The sequence below is a fragment of the Loxodonta africana genome, chromosome 22 (genome assembly GCF_030014295.1).
Source record: "Loxodonta africana isolate mLoxAfr1 chromosome 22, mLoxAfr1.hap2, whole genome shotgun sequence".
In the NCBI taxonomy this organism is placed as follows: Eukaryota; Metazoa; Chordata; class Mammalia; order Proboscidea; family Elephantidae; genus Loxodonta; species Loxodonta africana.
The window spans coordinates 43927644-43940711 of NC_087363.1; positions in this window are offsets into that span (position 1 = coordinate 43927644).

Sequence of the window (13068 nt, forward strand, 5' to 3'; positions counted from 1 at the left end):
CAACCACAGAGAGTTTTTTGACACTCCAGTATGACCTCCTGTCAGCCTAAATGATAACGTTGCAAAGACCCTATTTCTGAACAAGGTCACATTTGCAGGTACTGCGGGTGAGGACTTCAACATATCTTGGGGGGACAAAATTCAACCCATAACAGTGGTAATAGATAGATGAAGTAATGCCACACCCGGTCCAGGTTGTTCACATTCCCAGGTGGGCTGCATGATAAACCAGTATGTAAATGAACAGTGGCTGACAGAAGCCTAGACAGGGAGAGGTTTCCAGGTGAAGAGCCCTTTTAGTAGCACACCTTGGGAACAATACAGTGCTAAACTCAGATGTCATGCCAGAAGCCTTTATATTTTAGCGCTATGGGAGCAGGAGCCAGGAGAATAACAAAGGCGAGCTTTATTCCTTTCAAACTCAGCAAAAGCCTTTCCGATGAAGTCATTTCCCACTCTTCCCAGCCACCCTCCTTGCCTCATCTTGAGAAATCATTATTCCCCTGATTAATCCTAACTTTATTAACTATAACACTGTTTATCTCTAACCAAAGGGTCCTCTTCTCCTTTCCTTATTTTTACCCTTGGCACCAGGTACAATTAAAACAAAACAAACAAACAAAAGAACCCAAACCCATTGCTGTTGAGTCGATTCCGACTCATAGTGACCCTATAGGACAGAAGAGGACTGTGTCATAGGGTTTCCAAGGAGTAGCTGGTGGATTCAAACTGCCAGTCTTTTCGTTAGCAGCTGAGCTCTTAACCACTGTGCCACCAGGGCTTCAAGGTACAATTAAGGAGGCAGATATTTGACAGTTTCTCACAATGTGAGAATGAGGAGTTAATGCTTGGGGTAGACCATTCCTTCCTTTCTGGAGAAGGACCTGTTATATGCAGAGAGGTGATCCCACTTCCTACTAGAGCTTTCTCTCCTCTTAGCTGAAGCTGCTGACTCAGACCTTTAAACTCTAGTCTTGACCCAAACATTCTGTGGGCTTGTAGTCAAGAGACTTGACTGGACATCTGGACAGACAATTACAAATTGGGACTATTCTGGAAAATGGGGGAAATCTGGTCATTGTCCCTCAGCCTCACTCCAGCTCCGTGGTCCTTTTAGCCTCTCTGAAAGAAAAAGGGGTATCTTTTCCAAAGTGGTACATCAGAGACATCGGATTTCCCCAAGCTTCATTACTTGTTGTGGTGGGGATTATAAGGTGCATACATTCATCCTTCAAGCAGTTTTGGGGCATTTGCCTTAAGCCACCCCCATGTGTCAGTTTTTTATACTGTGGGGTTTTGTGTGTTGCTGTGGTGCTGGGAGCTATGCCACTGGAATTCAAATACCAGCAGGGTCATCCATGGCAGACAGGTTTCAACTGAGCTTCCAGACTAAGACAGACTAGGAAGAAGGACCCAGTGGTCTACTTCCAAAAAGAATTAGCCAGTGAAAACCTTATGAATAGCAGTGGAAGATTGTCTGATACAGTGCCAGGAGGTGAGCCCCTCAGGTTGGAAGGCACTCAAAAAATGACTGGGGAAGAGCTGCCTCCTCAAAGTAGAGTCGACCATAATGATATGGGTAGAGTCAAGCTTTCTGGACCTTCATTTGCTGATGTGGCACAACTCAAAATGAGATGAAACAGTTGCAAATAGCCATTAATAATCAGAACCTGGAATGTACAAAGTACGAATCTAGGAAAATTGGAAATCATCAAAAATGAAATGGAATGCATAGAGATCAATATTCTAGGCATTAGTGAGCTGAAATGGACTGGTATTGGTCATTTTGAATCAGACAATCATATGGCCTACTATACTGAGAATGACAACTTGAAGAGGAATGACATTGCATTCATCGTCAAAAAGAACATTTCAAGATCTATCCTGCAGTACAATGCTGTCAGTGATAGGATACTGTCCATACACCTACAAGGAAGATTTTTACCAACTTCTGCAGTCTGAAATTGATCGAACATGCAATCGGGATGCACTGATAATTAGTGATGATTGAAATGTGAAAGTTGGAAACACAGAAGAAGGAATCAGCAGTTGGAAAATATGGCCTTGGTGGCAGAAATGATGCCAGAGATCCCATGGTTGAATTTTGCAAGACCAACGACTTCTTCATTGCAAATACCTTTTTAAATCAACATAAACGGTGACTATACACATGAACCTCACCAGATGGAATACACAGGAATCAAATCTACTACGTCTGTGGGAAAAAAACACAGGAAAAGCTCAATATCACCAGTCAGAACAGGCCAGGGGCTGACTGCAGATCAGACTATCAATTACTCTATGCAAGTTCAAATTGGAACTGAAAAAAATTAGGACAAACCCATGAGTGCCAAATTATGATCTTGAGTATATCCCACCTGAATTTAGAGACCATCTCAAGAATAGATTTGACACGTTTAACACTAATGACTGAAGACGAGTTGTGGAATGACATCAAGGACATCATTCATGAAGAAAGCAAGAGGTCATTAAAAAGACAGGAGAGAAATAAAAGACCAAAATGCATGTCAGAAGAGACTTGGAAGCTTGCTCTTGAACATCAAGTAGCTAAAGTGAAAGGAAAAAATGATGAAGTAAAAGAGTTGAACAGATTTCAAGGGGGCAGCTTGAGACGACAAAGTATTATAATGACATGTGTAAAGACCTGAAGATGAAAAACCAAAAGGGAAGAACATGCTCTGCATTTCTCAAGCTGAAAGAACTGAAGAAGAGATTTAAGCCTCGAGTTGCAATACTGAAGGATTCTATGGGAAAAATACTAAACGATGCAGGAAGCATCAAAAGAAAATGGAAGGAATACACAGAGTCACTATACTGAAAATGGTCGATGTTCAATCATTTCAGGAGATAGCATATGATCAGAAACCCATGGTACTGAAGGAAGAAGCCCAGGCTGCACTGAGAGCTCTGGTAAAAAACAAGTCTGTGGGAATTGACGGAATACCAATTGAGATGTCTCAGCAAATGGATGCAACGCTAGAAGTGCTCACCGGTCTATGCCAAGAAATTTGGAAGACAGCTACCTGGCCAACTGACTGGAAAAGATCCATATTTATGCCTATTCCCAAGAAAGGTGATCCAACCGAATGCAGAAATTATCGAACAATATCATTAATATCACATGGAAGAAAAATTTTGCTGAAGACCATTCAAAAGTGGCTGCAGCAGTATATTGACAGGGAACTGCCAGAAATTCAAGCCTGATTTAGAAGAGGATGTGGAACTGGGGATATCATTGCTGTTGTCAGTTGAATCCTGGCTGAAAGCAGAGAATACCAGAAAGATGTTTACCTGTGTTTTATTGACTATGCTAAGGCTGTGTGGATCATACCAAATTATGGATAACATTGCAAAGAATGGGAATTCCAGAACACTTAATTATGCTCATGAGGAGTCTGTACATGGATCAAGAGGTAGTCATTCAGATAGAACAAGGGGATACTACATGGTTTAAAGTCAGGAAAGGTGTGCATTAGGGTTGTATCCTTTCACCATACATATTCAATCTGCATGCTGAACAAATAATCCGAGAAGCTGGACTATATGAAGAAGGATGGGGCATCAGGATTGCAGGAAGGCTCATTAACGACCTGCGTTATGCAGATAACACATCCTTGCTTGCTGAAAGTGAAGAGGACTTGAAGCACTTACTGATGAATATCAAAGACCACAGCCTTCAGTATGGATTATACCTCAACATAAAGAAAACAAAAATCCTCACAACCAGACCAATAAGCAACATAACAGTGAAGGAAGAGGAGATTTAGGTTGTCAAGGATTTTATTTTACTTGGATCCATGATCAACAGCATGGAAGCAGGAGTCAAGAAATCAAAAGACGCATTGCATTGGAAAAGTTGGCTGCAAAAGATCTTTTTAAAGTGTTGAAAACAGGGGTGTCACCTTGAGGAGTAAGGTGTGCCTGACCCAAGCTATGGTGTTTGCAATTGCCTCATATGCGCACGAAGCTGGACAATGAATAAGGAAGAGTGAAAAAGAATTGATGACTTTGAATTGTGGTGTTGGAGAAGAATATTGAATGTACCATGGAGTGCCAAAAGAACGAACCTTTGGACATGTTATCGGGGGAATCCGTCCCTGGAGAAGGACATCATGCTTGGTAAAGTAGAGGATCAGCAAAAAAGAGGAATACCCTCAACAAGATGGATTGAAACAGTGGCTGTGACAATGGGTTCAAGCATAGCAACAACTGTGAAAATGGCGCAAGACTGGGCAGTATTTCATTCATTTGTGCTTAGAGTCACTATGAGTTGGAACTGACTCAACGGCACCTAACAACAACAACAGCCTTAGGCCAAGTGCTTGGGGACGTCCAGGTAAATAAAAAGACCCCTACCCTTCAAGAACGTGGTGGTGTAATAACTAAAACTGGGGCTTTCTGGTTGACAAATCTCTTACCTTACTTGAACTTTAAGATAACCACTCTGGGATAAAACAGAGATTTTGATTAGTCAAGGGCCTTGTCCAAGTTCACACAACTATTAAGTGGCAGAGCTAAATTTGAATTTAGGACTTCTGACTCTACATTGGGAGTTCCTGGGTAGCACAAATGGCTAAGTGCTCAGCTATTAGCTTAGAGGTTGGCAGTTTGACCCCACACAGAGGTGCTTGGAAGACAGGCCTAGTGATCTGCTTCCAAAAGGTTATAGCCTTGAGGACTTTGTGGAGCAGTTCTACTCTGTACACATGGGGTTGTCCTGAGTCATAACTGACTTGACAGCAACTAACAACGAGCACAACTCCAGATTGGGGGCATTGGTGGTTTAGTAGTATAATTCTTGCCTTCCACGTGGAAAACCCGTGCTCAATTCCTGGCCAGTGCACCTCATGCGCAGCCTCCACCCATCATTAGAGGAGGCTTCCATGTTGCTGAACAGGTTTCAGCGGAGCTTCCAGACTAAGACAGACCAGGAAGAGAGGCCTGGTGATTAACTTCCAAAAACCAGCCAGTGAAAACCCCTTTGGTCACAACGGTCTGATCTGCAAATGATCATGGGGATGGTGCAGAACCGGGCAGTGTTTCATTCCATTGTGCTTGGGTTCACCATGAGTCGGGGCTGACTCAATGGCAGCTAACAAAAGCAACTCTACACTTTGTCCTTTCAATTGTACCACACAGCCTCCCATAATGACTGTTGAGGATTTGTTACAGGAAAAAGAAGACAGCACTTTAGGATGAAGTCATTGTCATCATTATCACTGGGTTTTTCTGAACTGAGATTTTTGACTCTGAGACTCATACTCATTCATTAATTCGTTTATCCATTCAACAAATATTTCATTGACAACTGCTATGGGTTAGCCTTTGAGCTGAGGATACGATGGTGAGTAAATCAGGGAAGGTCCCTGCCCTCACACAGCTTCTTTTCTAGTAAGGTGCGTAACAGGTATTGAACAGGTGAACAAATAATTAGGTAAGAAAATTAAGGTTGGGAAAGTGTGCTAAGGAGGAAATAAATGGAAGAGTGAAGGAGAGAGGCACTAGATGTGGCCTCTTTAGGTCAGGTGGCCCAGAGAGACTTGACTCAGGAGGTGACAGTGGAATTGAAGGAGAATGAGTCAGCTATGAAGAGAGTCACCATGGAAAGGACACTCCAGAAGGAAGAAATTACAAATGCAAAGGTCCTGAGGAGGGTAAGGAATTGGTATGTCTGAGAGAGCAGTAAGGTCAGTATGGCTGGAAGGTACCGAGGGACAGGGAGGATGACTGAGAGAGGTAGGCAGGATAAGATCACGTTGGACCCTGTAAACTACGCTTAAACCCAAACCCAGTGAAACGCTTAAACCAGAGTATAAATTCTGTTCTGAAAACAATGGGAAGTTGTAGATCATGCAGTCCAACTAAATATAATGTGAGCCACATATGTAATTTTAAAATTCATAATTGTTGTTGGGTACCGTTGAGTCGATTTTGACTCATAGTGACCCCATGCGATGGAGTAGACCTGCCCCACAGGGTTTTCTAGGCTGTAACCTTTACAGGAGCAGATCGCCAGGTCTTTCTCCCACAGAGCCACTAAATGGGTTAGAATCATCAACCTTTTGGTTAGCAGCCTTGCACTTAACCGTTCAGCCACTAGGACTCTGAAACATGAATTTTTTATATTTTATTTAATATGGTATATGCAGAATGTTATTTCCACATATAGTCAAGACAAAAATTACTGAGATGTTTTACTTTTTTTTTTTTTCATGCTACGTCTTGGAATGTGGTGTATATTTTACATTTATAGTACATCTCCAATCGGAATAACCACATTGCAAGTGTGCAATAGCCGTATGTGGCTACTGGCTACCATATTGGACAGTGAGTGCAGTTGGAGAAGGTTTTTAGGATGGAGAGTGGCGGTGCCTGATTTACTATTTGACTCACAGCAAGGACACCTAAGAGGTACTAATAGACACCTAGTTGGTAATTAACAACACCTCAGTAAAAGCAAAGATGTCACTTTGATAACTAAGGTGTGCCTGATCCAAAGCATAGTATTTTCAGTTGCCTCACATGCATGCAAAAGCTGGACAACGTAAAACAGAAGATTGAAGAAGAATTGACACATTTGAATTGTGGTGCTGGCGAAGAATATTAAATATGCCGTGGGCTACCAGAAGAATGAACAGATCTGCCTTGGAGGAAGTACAGCCAGAATGCTCTTCAGTAGGGAGGCAAGGCTTAGTCTTACTTACTTTGGACAAATGATCAGGAGGGACCAATCACTGGAGAAGGGTATCACACTTGGTAAAGTAAAGGGTCAGAGAAAGAGGGAGACCATCAATAAGATGAACTGACACAGTGGCTGCAACAATGGGCTCAGACGTACCAAAGATAAAGAGGATGATGCAGGACTAGGCAATGTTTCTTTCCGCACCTAACAACAACGTTATCAGATGAAGAAACTAAGGAGGTGGGAGCCAACAGTATCTAGTATACTATGTGCTTCAAGCACTGTGCTGGGAGGGGAAATGATTTGCCCAAAGGCATACAACTAAGAGGCAGAGCAAGATCTTGAACCCAAATCTTTTGGTTTCATGCCACACACTTTCATAAGTCCCCAGGAATCATGGCTCACAACAGTGTTTTTATTGTTACCATGTAGCAGGCATGGTTCAAGTTGATTTAATGTATAGACGTGAGTGATGGCTTCTATTTGCTTATAATTTTATTTTATTTTTTTACATATCGTATTTATTCAGAGGAGTTCTTGAGTGGTGCAAATGGTTAGCATGCTCAGCTGCCAACAGAAAAGTTGGAAGTTTGAGTCTATCCAGGGACATTTTGAAAGAAAAGCCTGGTGATCTTCTTCCAGAAAAATCAGCCATTGAAAACCCTATGAAGCACAGTTTTATTTTGACAAACATGAGGTCAACATGAGTCACAGTTGACAACAACTGATGTAGGTCTTCAATCAAAATATCCAACGCTTAAGGGTCTCATTGCCATCGAGTTGAAACTGACTTAAAGTGACCCTATAGGACAGAGTAGAACTGCTCCATGGGGTTTCCAAGGCTGTGATCTTTATGGAAGGAGACTGCCACGGCTTGTTCACACAGAATGGCTGATGGGTTCAAACTGCTGATTTTACGGTTAGCAGCCAAGTGCTTAGCCACTGCGCTGCTAGGCTTAGGGTAGGTAGATATAAATAATCCAGGAACTATATAGCATATTTTCATTTGTATCAACTTGGACCATCACTTGGGCCACATATACATGAATCGTTTACAACTTAATTTTTTTTCCTGCCTCTCTACAGAAACCTTAATTTTAGAGTAACTGCATCTAATTTTCTCCAGATTTTTGGATGGCCTCCTGGATCAAGAAAGGCTCTGCCTATAGCACCAAACATCTGGATTAAAAACAAAACATGATGGTTGAACCCAAGCATCCTCCTACCTTCCAGTCAGTCTATCTTTGACAGGACCACCAAAAAACACGAGGTGAAACTTCCCATTGTAAAAGAGCACTGGATCAGGAGTCCGGAGCCCCAGAATTTGGTCTTTGTTCTGCTAAAGATGACATGGATAATCATAATCTGCAAGGCCATTTGCAACTCATATGCATTCTAATGTACTGGGAGTGAGTGAGGAATCTTCCCTGAGCATCAGGTACACATCCCACCCGTGGTGCAGTGGAAAGAGCACAAGATTCAGACCCAGAAAATCTGTGCATATGTTTTAGCTCCATCTCTAGGGGAGGTTTGGAGCTGAGTGGTTTGGTCAAGATACTTAAGAGTTTCAGTGTCTGTTTCCTGCCTAAAAAACAGGATGATGATCTTTATTCCAACTGCCTCACAAGATTACTGTAAGAGATGAGGTGAGGTATGTGATGGCCTTTGTAAAATGTAATGCCGTATGCACATGTTCATCTGTTGCTCTCTGTGGTAGGCAGAATTGTCAGGGCCCCATGGCCCAGGCCTTTGAGTAAAGACGGGACCTATAATTTGCTTCTAACCAATAGAATATGGCAAAGCTGAAGGGGTACCACTCCTGGGATTATGTTGCATTTATGGCAAAGGTGAAGGGATTTTGAAATGTAATTAAGGTCCCTAATCAGTTAATCAAAAGAGAGCTTACCCTGAGTGGGCCTGACCTAATCAGATGAGCCCTTTAAAAGAGGATCTAGAAGCGAGAGACAGAAGAAGTCTCTCTTTTTGTCCTGCTGGCCTTGAAGAAGCAAATACCCTGTGTTCTACATTTGCAAGGAAATGAATTCTGCCAACAACCACATGAGCTTGGAAGAGGAGCCTGAGCCTCAGATTAGACCCCAGTTCTGGCTGACACCTGAGACCGTGAACAGAGGACCCAGCTAAGCCATGTCTGAACTCCTGACTGATGGAAACTATGAGGCATATATTGAGTGTTGTTTTAAGCTGCTAAATTTGTGGTAATGTTGCACAGCATAAAAAACTAACACACTATCATTCCCACCATTCTTGGATCTTTTTAAAGATTTAGTTCTCTGCTACTTCTTGAGGTGAAAAAATTGGGTATCTCCTTTCAAAAAAAGTATTTCTCCTCTAGGTCAATAAGTTACATAAGTTGAATATCTCCTCATTAAAGCAGTATTTACTCTCATGCTGGTATTGACGAGAGGGTTCTATAATGGTACTGAAGTATTTAACAGTCTTAGGCTGGGTTCTGTAGAGAAGCAAAAATCAGTAAGCATATAAATGTATAAATAAAGAGATTTATATCAAGGAAATGGCTCACATGTTTTTAGAGGCTGGAACATGCCAAGTCCATGGGTCAAGATAGAGGCTTCTCCTGATTCACGTAGCTTCAGGGGCTGGCAAACCCAAGATCGGCATGTCAGACAGCAGGGCCCTTGTAGACCATGAAGACCGATATGAGTCTTGCCAGAATGTCCACTTATATTTGATGCAGACCACAAGGAAACTCCCTTTCAACTGATTGGCTGGTCACAGAAGATCCCATCGTGGAAGTGATCACACTATATCAAATCTCATCATGGTAGTGAGCACATCATACAACTGCCAAACTACATCATAGCTGCCAAACCACTGAGAATCATAGCCCAGCCAAGTTGACACACAATTTTAACCATTACAGTCCACCCCTTGTCAACTGTACACATCTTCTTAAACCGTACATAATCTCTGAGTAAAGACAGTTATAAAGCCACACTTACACCTAACATGATACAATGGATACATATACAACTGAAAATGTACTAGCCCTGTTTACATTTTATATTTTATAAGAGCACAAAAATATTTGATGTACACATACAAAACAGAAATACTTATAACAATTACAGTCCTTGCTTCTGCAACTGATCATGTGGTTGTAACTGGTATTTAGAACTACCTTCTTCTTCCACCACCCATTCTGTATTCTCTTTGCCTTCAGCAAGCACCTGAGCTGGTCAAGGTTCTTTGCCTTGTGAGGTGACCCTAAACCTTTATTCCTAAAGGGTCTGGGCCATTAGTAGTCATGCCGGAATTGGGTTGCTGTAGTTTTCCATTGACTAATCACAGGGCATGGCAGTACTAAGAGATGCCGTAAGGAATCTCCTGCATTCTAGACATACTCTTCTTTGCCTCTTTTATGCAATATCAATATGATTTCCTCTTGGTAATTAGGATCAATCACACCAACCAGTATGATAAGTTCCTTTTTTGTCTATTGATCCAGAGGCACAAGGAGCCCAAGGTGGCCAGGTGGCATTCTTAGCTTCCAGTTCAGTGGAATCAGTGATGTGTCTCCAGGTAGGAGCACTCCTCCCTTTGAAACTAAGACCTCCAGACCTGCATAACATAAGGCCATGGGGAGAGGACGCAAAAGCCTTGTGAGCAGGTCACTAAGGGTAATAGTGAGTGGTGCCATTCCCATTTCCACCCCTTTCTTCCTGGAGCCGTGAATCCTGGCTAAGGGAGAAAGAGCACCATATATTGGAAGCTGGTTTAGAGCATATACAGCCTCCTGGAGGACATTGCCCCAACCCTGCAAGGCATTGCCACCTATCTGATGTCGTAATTGTGTCTTTTCAAGACCTTTCCATCATTTTATCAATCCAGCTGTTTCAGGATGATGGGGAACATGGTAAGACCAGTGAATTCCATGAGTATGGACCCATTGCCGCACTTCATTTCCTGCGAAGTGGGTCCCTTGATCTGAGGTGATGCTGTGTGGGATATCATGAAGGTGGACAAGGCATCCTGTAAGTCCACAGATGGTAGTTTTGGCAGAAGCATTAAATGCAAGAAAGGCAAATCCATACCCAGAGTAAGTGCCTATTCCAATAAGCCTTAACCAGCACATACACATGTAAATATGTATAATATTTTATAATACATTCAGCCTAGCCATCGGTTATGGATTGAGTTGTGTCCCCACAAAATATGTGTTGGGATCCTAACCCCTATTTGTGTGGATGTAATCCTGTTTGGAAATAGAGTTTTCTTCTTCTTATGTTAATGAGAGCATACCAGTGTAGGGTGGGTCTTAAACCTAATCACTTCTGAGTTATAAAAAGCAAATTAGAAAGAGAGGTGGGCATAAACTGGGAAACTGATGACATATTAGGATCACCAAGAACCAAGGAACACCCGGGGCTTCTGACAAGGAAGGAATCCACACAGCTGTCACCCTAACCTCCAGAACTGTGAGAAAATAAATTTCTGGTCTTTAAAGCTGCCCATTTGTGGTATTTCTGTTATGTTCTCTCATTGTGTGAGTGTGTGTATGTGTGTTTGTATGAGTGTGTGTGTAAGCAGATCCCCTTGTTTCCTGCAGCAGGATTGGTGTGGTCCCTCCCCTGGGTAGCAGGAAGGAAGTGAACACGCACCTAGTATTCTCTATTGCCAGCAGTGCTTTATGATTTGAATCCTTAAAACAACCTTAGGTCAGGTATTGTTATTCCTAGTCACAAGGAGAACCTGAAGCTCAAGTGGATTAATTAAGCTGCTAAAGGCCTCACAGCTAGTTAAGATCCAAACCTAAGCTGGGGACTCACGGCTTGAGGATGAAGACCTGCCTGGACAAGGGTGGAGAGACCAGTCTCCCAGCCTTTGGAAACAGTGCCTGATGTTCTCCGTCTGCCTATCCAAATGCACTCCTCACACTGCTCCCCCAGCTCCTCCCTGGGAGGCCGACCCATGGACAGCATCGGTGGAAGGCATGGGCAAGAGATCTCAGGCTGTGTAATTATTCTCCCCAGTCCTCCCTCTTGGGCTGAGTTTTGGAGGTGGTTGTGTTTCCCCACCTACAACCACAGCTCATGTCAGTCTGGTGACAACTCTCTTCCTTGGCCCTGGGATACTTCACCCTCCCTTATTGATTCTTTAACCCTGATTTCTCCTTTATAAGTAGCCCCTTCAACTCCCTTATCCATTACCTCAAATTACTCCTTGTAGTGTGCATTTGTTTCCAACCAGGGCCCTGACCCCTACAGAAGCGAATATGAGTTTTAGAGATGACCCTAGTCCAGGCTTCATTAGATTGTTGAGATACAGACTGCCCTGTACGTCTCCTAGAAGTCTCTGGGTGGTGGTGTGAACTTTAAGTACTTAACTACTAACCAAAACGTTGGTGATTTGAACCTACCCAGAGGTGCCTCAGAAGAAGAGTCTGGTGATCTACTTATGATAAACCAGCCATTGAAAACCTCATGTTCTACTCTGACACACATGAGGTCACCATAGTCAGAGTCAACTCAATGGCAACGGTTTTTTGTTTCTGTTTTTTTGATATGTTCTTATATATTCTCTCCAGCTATCAGTTTGTCAATTAATTAAAACAATTTGGGACTGGTCAATTAATTAGACTAAAAATAATAATTAAAAAAAAAACAACAGTGGTGCTGGGAAAGGAAAGAAAGAAATTTTGGGGCCCCCTCCTAGGCCTGGTCTGCCAGTGGCTCCTGGGTAATGAGAGGAAACTGACGGTGGAGTTGTCCTTTAACTACTGATTTTAGGCAGAAGCAGTTTGTGCCTGGGTCTTCTCATCTTTAAAAAGGGGGCTTATTGTGAGGAGTATATGTGAAGCTATATGCAAAAACATGTTTTAAACCTTGATGAACCTTCCCAATGTAAAGCATTCCTGTGCCAGAAGGGCCAGCTGTTAATCTAGTCTTGATTCTTTGGGGATCAGACTTGAGTGTGAGACAGTGGGGAACTTGGAACAATTGTTGAGCTGGACCCTGTTACTGAGCTCAAATGACCGTAATTTGCAGACCTGTATGAAGTTTGTAGCCAAGATGTAGTAAAGTACTTGTTGTCTTCTATGTGGCGCATGGGATGTTGATATGACTCACTAAGGAGATAGCTTATTGAATATCATTAAGGGACAATGCTGCAGTTCCAAGTTCCTAATCTGAGAATCATTTTGATCCTTGGGGAGGATAGGGATGGGGCGGATGAATTTGAAGAGGACTGTTCACTTCAACTGGCACGCTTAGGATAATTGGTACCGAGTGTCATTTCTGAGCCACCGACAACGTGACTTTCTCAGGTAGTGTGGACACATTGGAGTCCCTGGGTTGGTCAAGCAGTTAATGTGCTCGGCTGCTAAC